This window comes from Bufo bufo, chromosome 3 (genome assembly GCF_905171765.1).
Source record: "Bufo bufo chromosome 3, aBufBuf1.1, whole genome shotgun sequence".
NCBI classification, from domain to species: Eukaryota; Metazoa; Chordata; class Amphibia; order Anura; family Bufonidae; genus Bufo; species Bufo bufo.
In genome coordinates this window covers 526,278,154-526,303,256 of record NC_053391.1, presented here as the reverse complement: position 1 = coordinate 526,303,256, position 25,103 = coordinate 526,278,154, and positions in this window count along the sequence as shown.

Sequence of the window (25,103 nt, the reverse complement as noted above, 5' to 3'; positions counted from 1 at the left end):
TGAATTCAATATTGGTGCACCAAATGGCGGTATTTCAACTCTCTGAATCTAACCCAAATGTATTAAGGGTGTATCTCACAATGACATTGGCAGCCTTTGCTGCATAATAAACTTTTTCTGCCCAAACGGGTGTTTGTTTAATAACTTAATATGGCAGCGGTATATAACCCAGGAATTTCAAACATGCTTATGCTGCAAGGCCTGAAATATTGTGTATTTTGCCCCAAAAATGGTTGTTTTATTAATGAAATAATATAAGCTTAGTATACACAGGGTGTATCTCACACGGCCTGACCCACTGTAGGCCTGAATTCAATATTGGTGCACCAAATGGCGGTATTTCAAATCTCTGAATCTTACCCAAATGTATTAAGGGTGTATCTCACAATGACATATGCAATGATGACAGGCCCGCAGTTGATCCATCCGGGCTGCCTCCGGCTGGCTGGGATGAACTACTCTAGTTTTCCCTTGCAGCGAGGGTTTAAAAGGGTGGCCACCCAATAATCATCCCTCTCCTTAATTTTCCTGATCCGGGGGGGGCCCCCCCTGAGGCATCGCAGCATGAGGAAGAGGACAGCCCGCTCTGACTCTTCATAGCTGCCCGGGACCTCCTGCTGCTGTTGCTGCTGCTCCCGGTGGGAGCTACCCCACCCCTGGACTAACGGTGCCCCCAGCACCTGCTCTCCCTCCTGACCAGACCCAGACTCCTGGATGTCGACAAATTCTTCCTCCTCCTCCTCGTCCTGGGCCTGGTCCTGGTGGAGCATTGTTGCCTCTTCTTGCTCCACCAAGGCACTCTCCCTAGCCTTGAGAAGGCGATCTAGTGTCCTGTCCAGCAGGAACACTATGGGGAACACGTCATTGAGGCCGGCATGCTCCCAGCTGACCATCTTGGTCGCCTGCTCAAATGGGGCCAACACTTGGCAGACCTGCTGTATCTGCTCCTACTCTGCAATAGTGATGTAGGGGAGTGGGTGTGATGGCCCTGGAGTGCCTAGATCTAGTAGGTATTCCCTCACCGCCCATCGCTGCTCCCACAACCTCTCCAGCATGTGGAGGGTAGAGTTCCACCGCGTCACGCTGTCCACAATTAGCCTGTGAGGGGGCAGGCTGTTGTCCCTCTGCAGTTTGGACAGGGACATGGCAGCGGTTGGGGAGCGTCGGAAGTGGCTGGCAATCCTTCGAGCCCTTTGCACAATGTCACTCAACCTTGGGTATGTGCAGAGGAACTTCTGTACCACAAGGTTGAGGACATGTGGCATGCAGGGTACGTGGGTAAGACTGCCAGCATCGAGGGCGGCGAGTAGGTTGCTGCCGTTGTCACAGACAACCATACCTGCCTCTAGCCTGCGGGGTGTCAGTCACTTCTGTACCTAAGACTGTAGTACGGCCAGAACATCAGGTCCAGTGTGTCTCCGTTCCCTAAGCTCACAAGCTGGAGCAAAGCCTGTCAGAGGACGTGACCCACACTTGCGTAGCTATGGGGACGCAAGCCACTGTCTCCAGCAGCCGTGGAGACAGTGGCTTGCGGGAGAGCAGCAGTTCTCCCCTGGACACCTTGGGGTGGCACCACAAACTCAGATGCCGCTGATTCCTCCCTGGTGCCTCGGAGGGATACCCAATGGGCTGTGAAACTGATGTATCGTCCCTGCCTATGTTTGCTGGTCCAAGCATCCATTGTCAGATGCATCCTATGCTGACAGCATGTATCAGCGACAGGGATACATTCTGCACAATGTGCTGGTGTAGTGCAGGGATGTCGATCCTGGCAAAGAAATGGGAGCTGGGGACACGCCATCTGGGTTGGGCCTGCTCCAACATTCGCCTAAATGGATTGCTGTCCACAAGATTGAAGGGCAGCAGATTTTAGGCAATAACCCTTGCCAGGAGCCTATTAAGTGAATGCACTCGTCGGTCCCCGGGGGCATAGGACGCGGTGCTTTCAAATGAGTCGGCAACTGAAAGCTGGCGCCGGACAGCAGAGGAGGAGGAGATATAGTAGGGTGCAGTGGAGGCAGAGGTCTGGCTGCCAGTACAAGTACCTCTAGGAGAAGGAGCGAGGGAGTGGGAATTAATCGGTGGAAGGGGTTGGGGTGGCTGCAGTACAGTGACAGGAGCCTATTGACGCTCCATAGGTGTATTTTGATTGTAATATCTTCAATATTGGGGCCTATTTTTCTAATTGCATTATTAATAAAGGTTAAGTTTTAAATTGATCATCTTTCAAAATTTGCTATACGATTCAGGTGGTCTGTTTCAGTTATCTAGTTATCTTACTGTTTATTCTTACTTCACCCTGGCAGAAGATGATGTCACAATTGGCATCTTTCAGCTGTGCCATGCCAGGGTGAGGAGAGGGAAATCTGTGGCTCGGCTGGCTACCACTGCCCTTACCCAGCACAGGTGAGTCAACCACTGGCGGGAGTGGGAACAGATGCAGGTTGGTCGTAGCAGCGCCACCAGCAGTGTGATGTAGCATGACTGCCTTGCAATGGTTTCTATTCCTGCCCCGTATCTTCCTTCATGTGGCTCTCTTGGGCCAATATATTCAACTAACCCTAATTATATCTATTTTGTCATAAAATTTACATAGGGGGGCGCGACTGCATATTAGCGGCCGCGCATATGACAGAAGCCGGGGAGAGCGTCCCGGTCGCCCAGCAACCAAGTCATTCGGATCTCGTGTGAATCCACGACATCCGACGTGGTGACGTCATTATACTCACCATCGTCCGCCCAGTGCTTCGCCCTTCAGTCATGCTGAAATATCCGACCGTGCATGCGCGGGCATGACACACAGCGTAATGCAGTAGGGGCGGGGTACTAGCCAAGCCGTGGACAACATCAAGTCTATGTGCCATTGCTCTTGAAGGAGGAAGGGGACTTTTATCAATTGTCCTCCTCCTGTATTTTTGCTACTATGTCCAATTGAAGCCTCATCTTGGCTTTGGACAATTCTTTGGTATCAGGGCGGCACGGCTGGTATCTATTTCCATGCGCTCCGGTTACCAAACAGCCCGTAGCTCCCTTGCGTTTCCCCTGATGAGCTTTTTACTCATCATAAAGCAAAACGTGCATGTAGGGATTAGGCAGGAGAGGGCTCAGTAGGGCGCACCAATTTCAGGGTTAGGTTCCTGTAGCATCTGGTCGCGGGGGTCCGTGACTAGGTGATCAGGGTTAGTGTAGGACCTTGAAGGGTATCCTTAGGGCAAGGTAGCTAGCTCCCCTAACCCTTCCTTGTCATCCTTTATAGCTTCGGAGGACTGTTATTATCTACTAACGGCGAGGCCACTGCTGTACAAGGAACGTATCTACTGGAGTGGTAGGACCAATGGTTATACTTTTAGGTGCCGCAGAGCACTTTATTTTTGCATCTCAAGTGTTTTTGGCTACCCAGTGTTATTACTAATCAAGGGTCTTCCTATTGACGCTCCATAGGTGTATTTTGATTGTAGTATCTTCAATATTGGGACCTATTTTTATAATTGCATTATTAATAAAGGTTAAGTTTTAAATTGATCATCTTTCCAAATTTGCAGGGTGAAGTAAGCCCAAACAGGCGACTTCCGCACAGACTTCCTGTCAGATAGGTTGGTGCTGACTTGCACCTGTTCGGGCTCAGTCTGCACAGGGGGAGCTGGCTGCTGATGCTGCTGCCTACTCCTGCTGCCATTACCAGTGGAGCAAATCCAGCAAATTTGCAGATACTAAGATCTACCTGGGTTAATTATCAAAATACCAACTTCCAGCAACACATAACCCTAAAATCTCATATGGGAATAAGTCTCCTGAGAACAAGGACAGACATTGATCTAGTCGATAGAGACAGGAGGTAAGTACCTAAGTACATATATCGTAAGGGAGATTGGAAATCTGTCCCTCGTCTTTCCCTATTCTTCTCCTCAGCCCAGGGATGGCCCCTGATTGTGGGGACTCCATGTCCTCGAACCTGGGCTGTAATTGCCCTCAAGTGACACTGAGGGGTGTGAGACAAGAGGGTGAGTATATTGATAATACCCTTGAAGAAGGGAAGGTGCTTACTATCAGACACAAACACAAAAAACAAAAAATATACAACACCCAACCCTAAGTATTAGGGCTTAATGGTGGATAACATTCACACTATCGGTCATGATGTTATTTTTGTTTTTTTTCACTAACAAAAGATGAAAAAGCTACACAAAACACAGGAAAAACTAAGACTTTTTTTATTTATTTATCTTTTTATTTTTTCTTACATAAAAGACGCAAACACTAACTAACTAAAACACAGAAAAACGCTACACAAAACACAGAAAAACTAAGACTATAAGACTTTTTTTTTTTACACAAGAGACGCAGACACTAGCTAAATACTAAAGCAATGAGACTAAAATACTTTTTTTTCACAGATGGACGAACCAGACAGCTATACACTACACAATCCTATATCCCTATCTAACCTAAAGTACACCCTGCTCTGAAAAATATCAGCTAACCTATTCCCTAACTCTCACTAACTAATATATATTTAAGCTAACTAATTCTATAACCTACACTACACCCTGTACTGGACCCTATCAGTTAAGCTACACTATTCCCAAACTTTAATCCTATCCTACAATATTAAGCACTATTTGTATTATATAATACAGTACCTAACTCTATGACCTATACTAAACCCTGCACCCTATCTGCTACTCTATGCCCAAACACTATACACTAACTATATGTATTATATATTTCAGCTAACTAAACTCTCTCTATAACCTACACCCTGCACTAGACCCTATCAGCTATTCACCTACACTATTCCCTACTACCTAACACTAACTAGCAAGATTATTTAGATTTGAATTCAGATTATTTTAGACAAAGCAAGCACACAATCACAATACAGCTCCTCTCTCTCTCTCACATCAAATTCCACAAAATGTCTGCTGAGGAGTGTCTTCATTTAAATAGTGAAGGGGCAGGATAGTTTCCGATTGGTTGCTAGGAATTTTGCTTAGCCGTGACAAAGCCTTCTCATTGGCTATTCAAGCTAGGAGAAGGGAGGGATAATGAGTCACCTCATGTACTGTTGAAAAAAAAAAAAATTATTTGTTATTACGAATATAGCGTTATATTCAAAATATTCTCAAATTCTAGCAAGCCAACCCAATAGGTAAGTTGCCTTTAACCCGCCCTTACTCAATTAACGTGCATATTACATTGCCGATTTTTCACACAAGATAAAATAAATTAAATAATGAAGAATATTCTAATTCACTGTAGACTACAATATTGCAGCCTTCTCACATTGGCCCACAGCAAGAAGCAGGCAGGTAATGGGTTCAGATGAAAAAGAAAAAAAAAGACGAATATTCGTTTTTACGAATATATATAACTATATTCTAAATATTCGCAAATTCTCCAAGTGCCGATATTCGTGATCAAAATTCGCTATTTAAATATTCACGCTCAACACTAACCTTAAAATATAAGTGGCCATAGCTTTCTTTTTCTGATACGGAGCTCAAAATCAGCTGCAACGGCATACTGTAGTTTTAAAAGATAATATTATGGACACCTACAGCCACTTCTAAAATTAATTTAGGAGCACAATTATAATTGTCTGAATCCTAAGATACTTAGAGAAAACAGTCAGCATCATCTCACCTATTGTATCCTCCTTTCCCACAACTTTGGCTAGAATCTAGATCTACATAGTCTGCTGACCTCAGGGCTTAGGCTCTTCTAGTAGGTCCTTCTGGATAACGCCTGAATGAGAGAAATTGGACACTATGACGACTATTGAAGGTATATTTGCTATGGGTAACCACAAATGTAAAGTGTAATTAATATACTGGGAAGGATGTATTAAAGGGTTTTAAAAGATTGGCACCAAATAGAAGTCAGGCAGTGACAGATGTGGCATCAGGGTTGAAACACAGATCAGGGTTGTGGTAAAGATCAGTAACAGTAATGTAGCAAAACCACATGTTTTGTAAGGTTGTATTCTAGAGGATAGTCAGATGAGCCAAGGTTCAGTTGTGTTAACAGAACAGTGAGGCTTATGCAGTCCAGAAGAGTGAAGCAAAGAGTAGTCAAAGATGCCTAGTCAAACAGGAATCAACAAGAGTCAACACAGTATATGTGAGCACACAGGAGAAAAAGAGGCTTGCTAGGGCAACAAATAACTGGCACCAAGGCGAGAGCATTTCTAATTTAAATAGACACCTAACCCCCTGATTGGCAAGGAAGCTGTGCACTATATGTGTGTACATCTACATTCAGTATGCCACAATGTTATTTTCATATTATCTATTATTTTGAGACTATTAGAGTGACTTGTGAAGAACTGAAGAGAGGAAAAACAACTGCTGAAATGCCCATATTTATCATTACTACTTTTTCATTTCTTAACTGAATTAATTATAATTTCAAAAAGATTCTACAAGGCAATCATTGTGCAGCTGATGCTTTCCAGAGCAGGCATTCAGCCAAGAAACAACACACTGCCTGATTTCTATTTGGCATAGGATGAAAGGAAAAGCTTTGTGTGGGTGAACACCACATTTTATATCACACAAAGCCATAAACTAAATATAGAGTAGCTGAGTAAAAGCAGGTTAAACACTTGTGTATTACAAATTACAGGGAAGGCACCTCACCTGCTCTTATTACTTTTGACAGTGCTCAAGATAACTGAAAGGTTAAAAAAAATGGTTGATATAACTGTGGGGAAAATAACCTCGCCACTGGGTTTTGGAGGGGCCTGTTTGCCAGCCTCTTGCCTCAGGATTATGGCCCATACTAACTTTGAAGGAGAAGACAGACCGGCCGCACAGATTAAATCTGTGGAACTGTTTTGGGCAGGAAAGCCATGCTTGCGGCTGGCCAAATGTGACTTCCATGGAATTCCGGAACCCCTGCTTGGATCTGGGTGATTTTTGGATATGTTGTTCACCCAGATCAGAGCTATCCATGGATGTATACATTATGGGGATATGTGGGGTTTTGAGGTGTTTTCTGTGTTTTGGGAAAAATGTGTGGTTTCTGTCTGTGAGTGATTAAGTTAGCCCATTATGTTTGGTAATGGTATCACAGGCAGAGCCCAATGTGTTTTGGTAATTGTATTTTGTTGATTGCGTCAAAGACAATGCCCATTGTATTTTGTTGATTGCGTCAAAGACAATGCCAGTGTGTTTGTTGAATAGGGTTAGTTTTGTGTTTAAACTGTACAGGATTGGCTGCTATGTCATGTCCTCAGTATGTCATGTGTATATAAGTCAATGCTGTGTGTTCAATAAAGTGTTCCTGTTTTACATTCAACATAGAGCCTCGTCTCATGTGTGTGTGGATTGCTATACGTGTATACTCCCCTGGCTATTACTCCTAGGTCTTGTAAGAGCTGTTCCTGTTCCTGGTTCCTGTGGTGGTATCTGTGTCGAGTGGGGTGCTTGGAGTCCTCAGGAAGCACTAGGAGCATCCATCAACGGAGGTACGCAGTCGGGGTGTCAGGAGATCCTTTACAATAACTATATTACTAGGTTCTGAAAACTCCATATTCTGTGTAAATAAATACATTAATGCTTAAGTGTTCTGAAAACTCCATTTTGTGTGTAATTGAATACATGAATGAGTAAGGGTAACATTTTAAGATCCGAAAAGCATAGACACTAACGCTGTGTGTCTGTACTGTGTCATTGAATATTTTATTGCTTTAAAGAATAAAGGCTATTACTTTTTTTTTATGGGAAGCTGGATGTCTCTCCTCGCTTTGCATGAATGCATGTGTATTGAATACACACAATTGAGTCACATTATTATTACCACTCGCATAATCTTGAACCAGGAGGCGGAAGTCCAAGTTGAGTAGGAGGTTGAGGAGGTGGTGGTGGTGGCGGTATAGGTGGAAGAGGCGGAGAAGGAGGTAGCCAACACTGTTTTTGTGGGGGGAAGGATTATTTATTTATTTGTTTATATTGTTTTAATTTTTTTTAATTCATTCTTTATTTTATTTGGTGTGGCCCCAAAATATTGGGAAATGGCAAACAGAAAGAACAAACTGCGCTGGAATATAACAATGGCTGGGTGCTGCCGGTATACTTCTGTACTCTGCCAATATAACAAATAATAATCTTGAACCAGGAGTGGAGGTCTGAGTGGAGGAGGAGGTGGACATGGTGGTGTAGGTTGGTGGAAGAGGTGGAGGAGGTAGCCAACAGTTTTTGTGTAGGTTTTATTATTTTATTTGGGGAGGCCCCAAAACACTGGGAAATGGCAAACAGAACAAACAAACTGCTCTGGAGTATAGCAATGGCTGGGTGCTCAAAATTGCTTAAATCACCTTTCTTTCCCATTCTGACATTCAGTTTGGAGTTCAGGAGATTGTCTTGACCAGGACCACACCCCTAAATGCATTGAAGCAACTGCCATGTGATTGGTTGACTAGATAATTGCATTAATGAGAAATAGAACAGGTGTTCCTAATAATTCTTTAGGTGAGTGTATATATATATATATATATATATATATATATATATAAAATATATAGCAGTGTGCAGATATGTTAGGTACAAGGTAGAATAGATTCAGTCTGTACAGATATATAATATATATAGCAGTGTACTGATATGTGAGGTACGAGGTATAGTAGATGCATTGTGTGTATATATATATATATATATTGTGGGGAATTACTCCAATGCAGGTGCAGTATGGAGGCAAATGGAGTCCAGGTGGAGTCCAGGTAATGAAGCAAAAGAGCGTTTATTTCACACTTGCTCAAACAGAAAAAGCAGAACAGTCACTTGGTGTTAGTTCACACACAAAATTACAGAGAGCTTCACATGGCTCCTTTACTGGAATGAGTTTGTAGAACTCAATCCTGTGTTTTCTGCTGGCCCAGGTGACCCCCAAGAACATGTTGGTGGGCAAATTTTAATACGATCTTACGGTAAGGCTTGGGCACCAACTGTTCAATTTGCTCCCCCCGTAACTGATTTTCCCGGTATAGGAATTCTTGGTGAACGACAAACCGGGGAAACATAGATTCCGCCGCCGGTTGTTGCGGCTCACCCTCTACTATCACCACATTTTCCCAGGCCTGAGTCAGGGTGGGATCCCGGTGCTGTGCAGTACCAAAATTTTCACCAGAGATGTTGAGGTCTGCCAACTCCGGACCTGGTGGCAACTCCTCCACGTCTCCCACCATTACATTTAGTGGGGTTGTCTCCTCCTCCTCAGAGTTGGATACCCCCACTATGGGCCCTTCGGCCTCAGGTTCCCAGGGCTCTGGGTTCCCCCCTGAGCAGGGCCACTCTGGTGGGGCTACCCCTGACCTGTGTGTATCATCACATTTAACCTCTGGCCACAGGGACGGGAAACTGGGGAAGTCTCTCCCTATTACTAGTTTGTGTGGGATGGTGGTGGCTTCGGCCACCTCGTGAGTCCACTTGCCGGCCACCATGGACAAGGTCACCGGGGCGGTGGGATAATCTTTCAAGTCCCCATGAATACATACCACCCCCACCTTTGGACCCATGTACTCGACGCAGCACCAGGGCAGCGCTAACTAGGGTCACCAGGCTCCCTGAGACCAGCAGCGCCACCGCCAAAGTATCTCCCACCTTCAGTTAGCACAAGTGGCTTGTGTCTAAGGTCTCAAGGGCACCGGCTGCACAGAGTCTCCTGGCATACAACGACTGCCTATAGCCATAGTTGGTGGACATGGGTTCGTCTTGACGGAGACAGTCAGCTGTTATGTGACCGGGTTCCTGGCACCGCCAGAAGATAATGGGAGCCGGGTCTGCGGGGGGAACGTCCCGAGCAGGCTTTGCTGGAACTGGCCGTCGGGTCGAAGGTCGGCCTTTCCTGGCTTTAACCAGCCCCCTTCCAAAAGAACCCCCTAGTATATTTTTAGTGGCCTCAAAACGCTCTGCGAGGTCGACCATCATTAGGGCGTTACCCGGCAATACCTGGCCTACCCAATGTTGGAGAGTGTATGGTAAAGCCCTCCAGAAGATGTCAGCCAACAACCGGTCCAGCATAGCAGCGGGGCTCAGTGTCTCTGGCTGCAGCCATTTTTGTAAACAATGCAACAAGTCATAGTATTGGGGTCTGGCAGGTTACGGGTTAAACTCCCACTGATGCACCCGCTGAGCCCGTACCAAAATGTTCACCCCCAGTCTGGCCAATATCTCACCCATGACGACCTGGTAATCAGCCACTTGGTCCTTGGGCAGATCGAAGAAAACCTGCTGTGGTCCACATGACAGGAATGGAGCGAGAATCTCAGCCCATTGGTCTCGGGGCAACTTCTCCCAGATGGCGACTTTCTCAAACACCGCCAGGTAGGTCTCGACATCGTCAGAGGAACCCATCTTTGGGATGGCGCCCGAACCACTTTCCTGGCATCAAAAGTGCTCAGGGTTGCTCCTGCTGCTTACAACGCCGTTACATGTTGTAACAGCAGCTGGTTAGTTTCTTGCTGCTGTTTGTTCGCCTCCCGTTGCTGCAGGTTAGCGTCCATCTTGTCAGGGAACTCAGGGCGCAGCTTTGCCGGCTTAATGTATGACATCCACCGGTGTTTAAGGCAAAACAAACCTGGAGTCCAGGTAATGAAGCAAAAGAGCGTTTATTTCACACTTGCTCAAACAGAAAAAGCAGAACAGTCACTTGGTGTTACAATATGTGAGAGAGATACTAAATTGCACATCCTCATTACTATGCTTTTGATATAACAACTGTTTTAAATTACAGCATGATAAACCATGGCTATACAGCACTATTATCAATCTATTGCTATGCACTATTAGGAGGCATTAGTATACAGTTTGATGAAAGAGCATAGGCCCACTTACCATGACAAGGTTGCCTCTTCAAGTGGGGACCTACTCTAACTTTGGCGCGGCACTGTGCGGCAACTATCGTGCCCCCACACCGCTCCAGCAGGCAATGGGACCCAGCAGCCACACAGTGCCCTCACTGTGCGGCAAAGCCACCTAGGCCCTGGGCCCCATAACTCCACCAGTACAGCACAAAAGCAGCGACGGCCACCGTTCAGCACTGCATGTGAACTGGTGCAAAGAGCTCACCTGTCCACAGCCTCTCAGGAACTTCAACTGAGATGTGGTAGGAATTTATAGACCCTTTGCAGACTTCTGCTAATTAAAAGCACCTGAGACGAATGGGGAGGAGTGCTGATCCAGAAGGGGGGGGGAAGAAAAGTCTATACAATGTATACAATATGTGAGAGAGAATCTATATCGCAGGTGCTTTTAACTATCAGAAGTCTGCAAAGGGTTTATAAATTCCTACCACCTCTCAGTCCTGTGGGATTCATGCCTGGTTCATTTTAATAAACGTAAGCTTGTCCACATTGGCTGCGGCCTGTGATAATGCTCTCTGCCGTGCTAAACACACGTTCACACTATACACTGGCTGCAGGGCAGGTCAGCACCTCCAAGGCTGACAAAGCTTTTCCACATTTGGGCCATGCTAACCCTGCCTTCTCAGATGCTGGTGGTGCCCCATCTGCGTTGGCGACCTCTTCCTCCTCCTCTGCCTTCGCCTTGTGCTTCTACTGTGCCCCCGCTGTCAGGTGGGAATGCCATCAGCAGCGTGCGCTTGTAGTCGCGCATCTTCTGATCAGTAACAGATGTTTTCACTAAATTTAGTTCCCTGTCAGCAATGCAGAGCAGGGGTTCATTCACGGCAAAAGGGGGGGTTCATGTCACCCAGCAATAGAACAGAGGATTTTGAGAGATTTAGGCCCATGTCACCCAGGCACAGCAGGGGTTCATTCACGGCAAAAGGGGGTTCATGTCACCCAGCAATAGAACATAGGATTTTGAGAGATTTAGGCCCCTGTCACCCAGGCACAGCAGGGGTTCATTGACGGCAAAAGGGGGTTCATGTCACCCAGCAATCAACAGATGATTTTGAGAGAACGAGGCCTATGTCACCCAGGCACAGCAGGGGTTCATTCACGGCAAAAGGGGGTTCATGTCACCCATCAATAGAACAGAGGATTTTGAGAGATTTAGGCCCTTGTTACCCAGGCACAGCAGGGGTTCATTCACGGCAAAAGGGTGTTCTTGTCACCCAGCAATAGAACAGACGATTTTGAGAGATTTATGCCCCTGTCACCCAGGCATAATAGGGGTTCATTCACGGCAAAAGGGGGTTCATGTCACCCAGCAATAGAACAGAGGATTTTGAGAGATTTAGGCCCCTGCCATCCAGGCACAGAGGGGTTTGTAGGCCTGAGTCAGGGTGGGATCCCGGTGCTGTGCAGTACCAAAATTTTCACCAGAGATGTTGAGGTCTGCCAACTCCGGACCTGGTGGCAACTCCTCCACGTCTCCCACCATTACATTTAGTGGGGTTGTCTCCTCCTCCTCAGAGTTGGATACCCCCACTATGGGCCCTTCGGCCTCAGGTTCCCAGGGCTCTGGGTTCCCCCCTGAGCAGGGCCACTCTGGTGGGGCTACCCCTGACCTGTGTGTATCATCACATTTAACCTCTGGCCACAGGGACGGGAAACTGGGGAAGTCTCTCCCTATTACTAGTTTGTGTGGGATGGTGGTGGCTTCGGCCACCTCGTGAGTCCACTTGCCGGCCACCATGGACAAGGTCACCGGGGCGGTGGGATAATCTTTCAAGTCCCCATGAATACATACCACCCCCATCTTTGGACCCATGTACTCGACGCAGCACCAGGGCAGCGCTAACTAGGGTCACCAGGCTCCCTGAGACCAGCAGCGCCACCGCCAAAGTATCTCCCACCTTCAGTTAGCACAAGTGGCTTGTGTCTAAGGTCTCAAGGGCACCGGCTGCACAGAGTCTCCTGGCATACAACGACTGCCGATAGCCATAGTTGGTGGACATGGGTTCGTCTTGACGGAGACAGTCAGCTGTTATGTGACCGGGTTCCTGGCACCGCCAGAAGATAATGGGAGCCGGGTCTGCGGGGGGAACGTCCCGAGCAGGCTTTGCTGGAACTGGCCGTCGGGTCGAAGGTCGGCCTTTCCTGGCTTTAACCAGCCCCCTTCCAAAAGAACCCCCTAGTATATTTTTAGTGGCCTCAAAACGCTCTCAGTCCTGTGGGATTCATGCCGATTTTGAGAGATTTATGCCCCTGTCACCCAGGCATAATAGGGGTTCATTCACGGCAAAAGGGGGTTCATGTCACCCAGCAATAGAACAGAGGATTTTGAGAGATTTAGGCCCCTGCCATCCAGGCACAGAGGGGTTTGTATACGCCAAAAATGGTAAAATGTCACCCGACAATTGAAAATAAGAATTTTTTCAATTTAGTGCACTAAAATTGGCACTTTTTTGCATTAAAATGGCTCTAAAATAGTCCTTGAAAAGGCTAGAGGGATGTAAAAGGCAGTAAAATGTGCTTAAGAGCATGGCAAACTGCTCTGCAAACAAATGTGGATAGGGAAATAACTTAAAAAGAAATAAAATAACAAAAAATTAAAAATTATTAACCTGCAACTCAGAGAAGGAGGTGGATATGGAGTCGGAGGTTGAGAAGGCGGTGAATGTGGTGTTGTAGGTGGAGGCAGCAATGGAGGAGGAGGAGGTAGCCAACAATGTTTTATTTTTATTTTTTATTGGGGTAGGTAGCCCCCAAAATATTGGGACAAATAAAAACAAAAGAAAACAAAGAATCATTGCACTTGAGTACAATAATGTATGTTTGATGATGGTATAAATGTCTATTCTACACAAGGTACAGACAAGTCTTGTGGGATCCAAGCCTGGTTCATTTTAATGAACGTGAGCTTGTCCACGTTGGCTGTGGACAGGTGGCTGCGTCTGTCTGTAATGGAGCACCTCCAAGGCATACATGGCAAGCTCTGGCCATGTGGACAATTTGGAGACCCAGAAGTTGAATGGGGCAGAACCATCAGTCAGTACGTGTAGGCGTGTGCACAGGTACTGTTCCACCATGTTGTTCAAATGCTGCCTCTTGCTAACACGCTCCATATTAGCAGTTGGGGCCGGTTGTTGCGGCGAGGTGACAAAGCTTTTCCACATGTTGGCCATGCTAACCCTGCCTTCTGAGGTGCTGGCGCTGACACAACTGCGTTGGCGACCTCTTCCTCCTCCCCTGCCTTCGCCTTGGGCTTCCACCGTTCCACCTTCGTCAGTCGGGAATGCTCTCAGAGGGCGTCTACCAGCGTGCGCCTGTAGTCGTGCATCTTCCGATAACGCTGCAGTGAGGGAATTAAGGGCGGCACATTGTCTTTGTAACGGGGATCCAGCAGGGTGGCCACCCAGTAGTCGGCACACGTTAAAATGTGGTCAACTCTGCAGTTGCTGCGCAGGCACTGCAGCATGTAGTGCCAGGCTGCCCAGAGGTAAGGACATGCTGTCCTCTGTGGGAGGCGTATCGTCTGCAGCCTCCGTATCCCCCCAGCCACGCACCAGTGATGGGCCCGAGCTGCGTTGGATGCCACCCCGCTGTGAACATGCTTTATCCCCATCCTCCTCCTCATCCTCCAGTAGTGGGCCCTGACTGGCCAAATTTGTACCTGGCCTCTGCTGTTGCAAAAAATCCTCTTTCTGAGCCACTTCTAAAAGACTGGCCTGAAAGTGTTAGAGATGACCCCTCTTCCTCCTCCTCGTCCTGGGCCACATACTCTTCCATCATCGCCCTAAGTGTTTTCTCAAGGAGACATAGAAGTGGTATTGTAACGCTGATAACGGCGTCATCGCCACTAGCCATGTTGGTGGAGTCCTCAAAACAGCGCAACAGGGCACACAGGTCTCGCATGGAGGCCCAGTCATTGGTGGTGAAGTGGTGCTGTTCCGCAGTGCGACTCACCAGTGCGTGCTGCAGCTGAAACTCCACTATGGCTCTCCAGCATGTGCAAGGTGGAGTTCCACCTGGTGGGCACGTCGCATATGAGGCGGTGAGCGGGAAGGCAGAAGTTACGCTGTAGAGCAGACAGCCGAGCGGCGGCAGGATGAGAACGCCAGAAGCGCGCACAGACGGCCCCCACTTTATGCAGCAGCTCTGACATGTCGGGGTAGTTGTGAATGAATTTCTGCACCACCAAATTCAGCACATGCGCCAGGAAAGGGATGTGCGTCAAACCGGCAAGTCCCAGAGCTGCAACGAGATTTCGACCATTATCGCACACCACCAGGCCAGGCTTGAGGCTCACTGGCAGCAACCACTCGTCGGTCTGTTGTTCTATAGCCCGCCAAAACTCCTGCGCGGTGTGGGGCCTGTCCCCCAAACACATTAGTTTCAGAACGGCCTGCTGACGTTTACCCCTGGCTGTGCTGAAGTTGGTGGTGAAGGTCTGTCGCTGACCGGATGAGGAGGTGGTAGAAGACGAGGAGGAAGCCGAGTAGGAAGAGGAGGCAACAGGAGGCAAAGAATGATGCCGTGCGATCCCTGGCGGAAGGACGTGCGCCAAACAGCTCTCCGCCTGGGGCCCAGTCGCCACTACATTTACCCAGTGTGCAGTTAGGGAGATATAGCGTCCCTGGCCGTGCTTACTGGTCCACGTATCTGTGGTTAGGTGGACCTTGCCACAGATGGCATTGCGCAGTGCACACTTGATTTTATCCGATACTTGGTTGTGCAGGGAGGGCACGGCTCTCCTGGAGAAGTAGTGGCGGCTGGGAATGACGTACTGTGGGACAGCAAGTGACATGAGCTGTTTGAAGCTGTCCGTCTCCACGAGCCTGAATGACAGCATTTCAAAGGCCAGCAGTTTAGAATTGCTGGCATTCAGGGCCAGGTATCGAGGGTGGTTGGGTGGGAATTTACGCTTTCTCTCAAAGGTTTGTGAGATGGAGAGCTGAACGCATCCGTGTGACATGGTGGAGTTGCTTGGTGACGGAGGTGGTGTTGGTGGTGGCACATCCTCTGTTTGCTGGGCAGCAGGTGCCAACGTTCCTTCAGAGGCGGAGGAGGAGGCCGAGGCAGCAGCAGAAGAGGGAGCAGGAGGGGCCAGAGCCCTTTCTTGGTTTTGAAGGTGCTTACTCCACTGCAGCCCGTGTCTCGCATGTAGATGCCTGGTCATGCAGGTTGTGCTAAGGTTCAGAACGTTAATGCCTCGCTTCAGGCTCTGATGGCACAGCGTGCAAACCACTCGGGTCTTGTCGTCAGCACATTGTTTGAAGAAGTGCCATGCCAGGGAACTCCTTGAAGTTGCCTTTGGTGTGCTCGGTCCCTGGCGGTGGCCACTAGCAGGTGAACTGTTTTGGCGACGGCTGCTCTGCTTTTGCACCCTGCTCCCGCTTTTGCTACGCTGTTGGCTCGGTCTCACCACTGCCTCTTCCTCCGAACTCTGAAAGTCAGTGGCACGACCTTCATTCCATGTGGGGTCTAGGACCTCATCGTCCCCTGCATCGTCTTCCACCCAGTCTAACTCCCTGACCTCCTTTTCGGTCTGCAAACTGCAGAAAGACGCAGCAGTTGGCACCTGTGTTTCGTCATCACCAGAGACTTGCTGAGGTGGAATTCCCATGTCCTCATCAGAAAACATAAGTGGTTGTGCGTCAGTGCATTCTATGTCTTCCACCCCTGGGGAAGGGCTAGGTGGATGCCCTTGGAAAACCCTGCCAGCAGAGTCTTCAAACAGCATAAGAGACTGCTGCATGACTTGAGGCTCAGACAGGTTCCCCGATATGCACGGGGGTGATGTGACAGACTGATGGGCATGGGTTTCAGGCGCCACCTGTGAGCTTTCTGCAGAAGACTGAGTGTGAGATAATGTGAACGTGCTGGATCCACTGTCGGCCACCCAATTGACTAGCGCCTGTACTTGCTCAGGCCTTACCATCCTTAGAACGGCTTTAGGCCCGACCAAATATTGCTGTAGATTCTGTCGGCTACTGGGACCTGAGGTAGTAGGTTCAGTAGGACGTGTAGCTGTGGCAGAACGGTCACGTCCTCTCCCTGCACCAGAGGCTCCCTTAACACCACCACCACGACCATGACCGCGTCCCTTATTAGATGTTTGCCTCATAGTTAGCATTTACAAAGCAAAGTAAAAAGTCGTTAAGTCTGTTAAAAATAATTAACCGCCAATAAAAACCCTGATGTAGGGTATTGCACTCAAATTATTATTTTTTAACTCTATATGACAGCGATATTTGTGGCCTAAATGTGACACTCACTTATGCACGTCTTATCCCAGATGTGCAGTATATCAGAGGGTTTTTGCACCCCAGTAACCAAAAAGCCGTATTTCTGGCCTAAATGTGACAGTCACTTATGCTTGTCTAATCCTAGATGTGCAGTATATTAGAGGGGTTTTTCACCCCAGTAAGCAAAAAGATGTATTTCTGGCCTAAATGTGACAGTCACTTATGCACGTTTTAACCCAGATTTGCAGTATATTAGAGGGTTTTTTCACCCCAGTAACCAAAAAGCCGTATTTCTGGCCTAAATGTGACAGTCACTTATGCTTGTTTAATCCCAGATGTGCAGTATATTAGAGGGTTTTTTCACCCCAGTAACCAAAAATCCGTATTTCTGGCCTAAATGTGACAGTCACTTATGCATGTGTAATCCCAGATGTGCCACATATTAGAGGTTTTTTCACCCCAGTAACCAAAAAGCCGTATTTCTGGCCTAAATGTGACAGTCACTTATGCAAGTCTTATCCCATATGTGCAGTATATTAGAGGGTTTTTTCACCCCAGTAACCAAAAAGCCGTATTTCTGGCCTAATGTGACAGTCACTTATGCTTGTCTAATCCCAGATGTGCAGTATATTAGAGGGTTTTTTCACCCCAGTAACCAAAAAGCCGTATTTCTGGCCTAATGTGACAGTCACTTATGCACGTGTAATCCCAGATGTGCAATATATTAGAGGGTTTTTCACCACAGTATGCCAAAGCCATATTTCTGGGGAGTAGGCACCCGCCCAACTCTTTACCTACTCCCAATAAAAGCCGGCCCGGATTGGCTTTGCAGCCATTCTAAGTATTAAAGGTGTCAACAGCTTCTGCTGTTTTACCTTTTATATAATTGAAGAACATTTTAGGGTTAGTTTTACTCTCTTTGGCAATGAATTTCTCTGTCTCCAGTTTGGCTGCTTTTATTTGTCTTTTAAATATTCAGTTTTTTTCCTTATAGTTTTTCAATGCTTCCTTGCTACCATCCTGTTTTAGTGATAAAAATGCTTTCTTTTTGTCCTTTATTGCTTCCTTTTCATTTCTTTTTATCCACATAGTTTTTTTCTTGTTCCATACCCTTTTATTACCATAAGGTATATACCTCTCACAATCAGAGCTTAGGATGTTTAAAGAACAAAACAAAAAAACATAAAAAATAATAATTTGCGGCTGCATTTTTATTTTTGATGACATTGTCCTAGTTAGTGAGGCCAATGGCCTCACTTAGCTGGTCAAATTCAGCTTTTTGTGAAGAAGCACTCTTTTGAATGACAAATGGAAGGTTATTATGTGCAATATATTAGAGAGTTTTTCACCACAGTATGCCAAAGCCATATTTCTGGGGAGTAGGCACCCGCCCAACTCTTTACCTACTCCCAATAAAAGCCGGCCCGGATTGGCTTTGCAGCCATTCTAAGTATTAAAGGTGTCAACAGCTTCTGCTGTTAACACACAAAATCCGGCTCTTACCTCACCGAGGCCAGGAACCTTGGTGACATGTATCTGCCATCCATTACGGTACCCTGCACCTTACCAAAATATATATATATATATATATATATATATACCATTGTACTGATATGTGAGGTAGAGGTACGATGGTACTAACTATAATTTATACATCATACCTCACATATCAATACACTGCTTTATATGGTATATACCTGTACACACTGCATCTATTATACCTCTTTTGTGTGCAAGTGACATGTGTAATGTTAATAACCACCCTCTGCTTTCTATCACTGGACCACTTACTTACCCACGTACAGACATTTTCTCCCAGTCCAAGCATTCACATTTTATATACTAACCTTTTATGTGGCACAGTATCAAATCCTTTGAAGAAGTCAAGATATATGACATCCATTGGCTCACTTAGGTCAAGTCTAGAACTTACCTCTTTATAGAAACTGAATAAATTAGTTTTACATGAACGATCCCTCATGAAGCCATGCTGATATGGCACTATTCACATATTTTCTTTGAGGTACTCCAAGATAACATCTCTTAGAAAACCTTCAAACAGTTTACCCATGACAGGTGTTAAACTGACCAACCTATAGTTTCCGTGCTCTGTTTTTGACCCCTTTTTGAATATTGATACGACATAAACTCCAATCTTGTGGCGCACTCCCTGTCAATAGAGAGTCTTTAAAGGGAACCTGTCACCGGGATTTTGTGTATAGAGCTGAGGACATGGGTTGCTAGATTGCCGCTAGCACATCTGCAATACCCAGTCCCCATAGCTCTGTGTGCTTTTATTGTGTAAAAAAACGATTTGATACATATGCAAATTAACCTGAGATGAGTCCTGTCTCTGACTCATCTCAGGGACAGGACTCATCTCAGGTTAATTTGCATATGTATCAAATTGGTTTTTTTACACAATAAAAGCACACAGAGCTATGGGGACTGCTAGCGGCCATCTAGCAACCCATGTCCTCAGCTCTATACACAAAATCCCGGTGACAGGTTCCCTTTAAATATCAGAAATAAGGGTCTGTCTATGACAATACTTAATTCCTGTTATGATCTGGTTCTGGAGATTTGTCTATTTTATTCTTTTTAAGATGCCGCTGCACTTCTTCCTGGGTCAGATATGCCACTTTTAATAATGAATTTACTTTTACACTCTGCATTTCATTTGACAGTTTATTTTCCTCTGTGAATACAGTGTAGAAATAATATTTAATAGCTTTGCTTTCTCTTCATCGCTCTCTGCAACTCCCCCCTCATCACTCTGTAAAGATTTACACGTTTTACCTTTTATATAATTGAAGAACATTTTAGGGTTAGTTTTACTCTCTTTGGCAATTAATTTCTCTGTCTCCAGTTTGGCTGCTTTTATTTGTCTTTTAAATATTCAGTTTTTTTCCTTATAGTTTTTCAATGCTTCCTTGCTACCATCCTGTTTTAGTGATTTAAATGCTTTCTTTTTGTCCTTTATTGCTTCCTTTTCATTTCTTTTTATCCACATAGTTTTTTTCTTGTTCCATACCCTTTTATTACCATAAGGTATATACCTCTCACAATCAGAGCTTAGGATGTTTAAAGAACAAAACAAAAAAACATAAAAAATAATAATTTGCGGCTGCATTTTTATTTTTGATGACATTGTCCTAGTTAGTGAGGCCAATGGCCTCACTTAGCTGGTCAAATTCAGCTTTTTGTGAAGAAGCACTCTTTTGAATGACAAATGGAAGGTTATTATTTTATGGTCACTTTTTTCCAGGCATTCCCCAACCTCGACAACCTTCTGTTGTTCTGTCAGGTCTATTGGTTAGCAGTAAGTCCAGTATGGACGTCCCTCTAGTCGGGTCCTGAACCAGTTGGGAAAGGTGATTGTCTTTGGTTATTGTCAAGAACCTGTTTCCTTTATGAGATTTATAGCTTTCAGTTTCCCAGTCTATATCTGGGTAGTAAAGCAAACCTTTCACCTGGATTTCACTTAATAAACTATCAAAAGTACCTTATAGATCATCCTCATTGTGTTAGCACATGGTCTTGTCCCGCTTTTCTGTCATGTATATGCATGGAAAAATCGCTTTATAAAGTACTCTTCTCCAGCTCCACAAGTCACGGTAGAAGTCAAGGGGGTAGCCCTTCCCTCACTCCAGGCTGTAACTCCCCTGTCCTAACCCCGCCTCTATGCAGTCTAATTGACACCCAGCTCAGTCGCCGGGACTGCGCTTGTACAGGCGGTGTAACTGAATCGTGCATGCGCCATCCCCGATGCCTGCCTGTCTTCTCTTCCTCACATGCGATTCAGTTACAGGATCGCGCTTGAGTCCGACGGCGCATGCGCCGCCTGTACAAGCGCGGTCCCGGCGACTGAGCCGGGTGTCAACTAGACTGCATAGAGGCGGGGTTAGGGCAGGGGAGTTACAGCCTGGAGTGAGGGAAGGGCTACCCCTTTGACTTCTACCGTAACTTGTGGAGCTGGAGAAGAGTACTTTATAAAGCGATTTTTCCATGCATATACATGACAGAAAAGCGGGACAAGACTGTGTGCTAACACAATGAGGATGATCTATAAGGTACTTTTGATAGTTTATTAAGTGAAATCCAGGTGAAAGGTTCGCTTTAAGGTCCCCCGTAATAACAACCTCATTATTTGCCTCCTTTAGTAGTAGATTTTCTGTGTTGACTGTGGTTTGGGTGGGTGGCTTATAAAAAACTCCTATCAGTATTTTATTTTGGTTTTTGACTCCATGTCTTTGTAACCACAGTGACTCCACATGTTTATTTCTACTCTTGAACAAATCTAAGCATCCATAGTGGAATTGATCCGAAGTTTAGGAAAAATTTGATTCACAATGAATCCTAATTTTCTGGAGCTTTGTAGTAATGAATTGTTTTTTTTCCCATAAAATGGCGGCTACACGAGTTACAAAGTAATAGTAAGAAGACAGAGAATGCAAAATCCGCCATAATGCCACATAAGCAGCCAATAAGTAGCTATCCAGCCCCTATGATGTCACAGCCCTTTAAAAGCCTCATCCTATGGGTCTCACCTATTTCACCATGAGCTGAGCACAGGGAGAGAAGTGACAAGTGCTAGAGGAAGAGGGCAAGGACACTGTAGGGAGAGCATATGGAGACTGTAGGGACAGTGCAGGGAATGTACTGTAATCTGAAGCTGAAGGGACAGCTCAGTTTGCATCAATACCTGTGTAGGGCAGAGCTGTCTGATTGAAGAGTGTGCTCCTTGTTTAAAGGGAACCTCTCACCGGGATTTGGTGTATAGAGCTGAGGACATGGGTTGCTAGATGGCCGCTAGCACCACCACAATATCCAGTCCCCATAGCTCTGTGTGCTTTTATTGTGTAAAAAAAAACATTTGATACATATGCAAATAAACCTGAGATGAGTCCTGTCCCTGAGATGAGTCAGGGACAGGATTCTTCTCAGGTTAATTTGCATATTTTTACACAATAAAAGCACACAGAGCTATGGGGACTGGATATTGCGGATGTGCTAGCGGCCATCTAGAAACCCATGACCTCAGCTCTATACACCAAATCCCGATGACAGGTTCCCTTTAATAGATAAGCAATTCTATTAGGCCTTGATTCTCACATTGGGTTGAATAAGCTTTCTAGTTTTACTGATACTGTAGTGTCCACCTTGTTTAATAGATAAGCAATTCAATTAGGCCTTGATTCTCAAACTGGGGTGAAAAACTTTTCTACTTGTTTTGTTAGTGGGATGTCCACATTGTTTAATAGATAAACAATTCAATTACTAGTGTTGATCGTGAATATTCTAATCGCAAATTTTTAGTGTGAATATCTTTGTATGAGCAACATCCCTAGCAACCAATAAGAAAGTTGCCTACCCCTTACTATACAAGAAACCCCCCAGCAGCCATTTTCTGCTATTTTTTTGCAGTTCTGAGAGAGAGAGAGAGAGTGAGAGAGAGCAGTGACATTGCTGTGCTCTGTGCTTTGCTGAGTCATCTGGATCCTTATTCAATTACATTAGATAGTTATAATAGAAACCAATGAATCACCCGTGGGTGATACTGGACATTAGCACAGGAAATACAATCTAGACAGCTACTGCTGGTGGATGAAAGGACTGGATAAATCGGGGACGCGACGAAGAAAAGGGGGGGGAATGTGCAGGCAGATTGTAGCGTCCACCGACTCTCTCAGTTGGAAGGTGTCAGATAAATCTGCTGGAGCTGAGGACATAAGAATAGTACTAGTGTGATTCCTACCTGAAAAAAAGGTTCTCCCTGATGTACGTCCTTGTTCTAGTTGTGATTGCCTTCCTTGTATTCCTTCTTTTGTGGGATCTTCTTTATTTTTCTCCGTTGTGAACAGGCGCGTCCTCCTTGTTCACCTTCTAGCACGAGCGCTGCCCCGGCCGGAAGCAAGCGCGGTGCGAGGTGGCTGGTTACTTTGGTTGTCCTGGAAACCGAATCGGTGACGTCACCTGTAGGAATACTGTAGCCTCTGTGGGACCAAAAAACCTTCCTACGCGTTTCGGGGCCATGCGGGCTCCTTCGTCAGGAACAAGGACGTACATCAGGGAGAACCTTTTTTTCAGGTAGGAATCACACTAGTACTATTCTTATGTCCTCAGCTCCAGCAGATTTATCTGACACCTTCCAACTGAGAGAGTCGGTGGACGCTATAATCTGCCTGCACATTCCCCCCCCTTTTCTTCGTCGCGTCCCCGATTTATCCAGTCCTTTCATCCAGCAGCAGTAGCTGTCTAGATTGTATTTCCTGAGCTAATGTCCAGTATCACCCACGGGTGATTCATTGGTTTCTATTATAACTTTACTTCAAGGAGGACAACAGCTCCTTCCTAGGACATTTTAGCTGCGGTATCACCCTATTCAGGTTGATTTTTACATATCTAAACGAAGGCAGCGCAGGGAGGTCTATTTTTTTCACATTAGATAGTTAGCTCATATATATAATACAGATAGTTAGTGGGAGATAGTTAGTGTAGGTTCAGTGCAGAGTGTTATGTAGTGTGATGGGAATTACTGTACTGTGATAGGGATTAGTGAAAACAGTGCTGTAATGTAAAATTACTTACAGTGATCAGGAGTTCTTCCTTACAGTCACAAAAGTTGCTGCCAACCAATTTCTCCAATCTCAGGAAACTTCTAGCAGCTTGAAATATGTAGCAAAAGTGAGCCAAGGCTGTATTGCTTGCGCAATAGACGCACATATTACATTGCCGATTTTTGCAATTAAGAAAATAATGACTGTTGATCACAAATTCTAGAATTTACTAATTAATGGCAAATATTAGGCCAAAAATTCTCGAAATATCTCAAAAACGAACATTGCCTATGCTGCTCATCACTATCAACTACTTCTTGATTTTCAAATTGGGGTGAATAACCTGTCTTGTTCTACTGTTGGAAGGGTGTCCATCTTGTTTATTACAAGAGAAATTCTATTAGGCCTTGATTCTCAAATTTGGGTGAATAACCTATCTTGTTATACTGTTAATGGAGTGCCTATATTGACAACAAATAACTTATTTTACATATACAGTTAGTGTTAAAGTACAGTATGTCCAACAGACAGTTGCTAAAGCCCTCCAAAGTGATGGGCAGAGGCAAAAATGTTGCTGGCCCAGCAGAAGTAGCAGCAGAAGAAGGAGGGTGGTAGCAGCAGCAACAGCAACAGGCCAAGGCTGCCACTGTCATCCAGCGGTCGTGTTTTGACGACCAATCCTGCTGTCCTTGACTTGTTGCCTCTGCCTTCAACATAATCTCAACTGACATCCAGGGCCGTCTTTAATATTGATTGGACCCTGGGCAAAAATTTACTTGGGCCCCCTGGATCCTGCCTTCCCACACCTTAGCAGGCAATCACGCCCTCCACCACAACACATACACAAAAAATCCACACATCTGGTAGAGCACAGTGAATTACTGTAAATACTTCCAGTTCTGAAGACTCCAGCGGCTCAGGATCTGTGCTCTGGGCAGCTGGACTCAGGCTGGAAGTGGGCACCGCTCTGCAGGAAGGAGACCAGGGCTCAGCTCACCCTAGTGTTACAGTGCACCCCAGCACCCCACAGTATGCAGTATAGCACCATATAGTATACAGAAACCCACAGTATGCAGTATAGCACCCTATAGTATACAGCACCACACAGTATGCAGTTTAGCACCCCACACTATACAGTACCCCAGAGTATATAGTAGAGCAGTATAGCCCCCCACAGTATACAGGCCCCCACAGTATACAGCCCCCCCCACAGTATACAGCCCCCCCATAGTATACAGGCCCCCACACAGTATACAGGCCCCCCACACAGAATACAGGCCCCCCACACAGTATACAGCCCACCACACAGTATACAGCCCACCACACAGTATACAGCCCACCACACAGTATACAGTCCCACACAGTATACAGCCCCCCACAGTATACAGCCCCCCACAGTATACAGCCCACCACACAGTATACAGTCCCACACAGTATACAGCCCCCCAC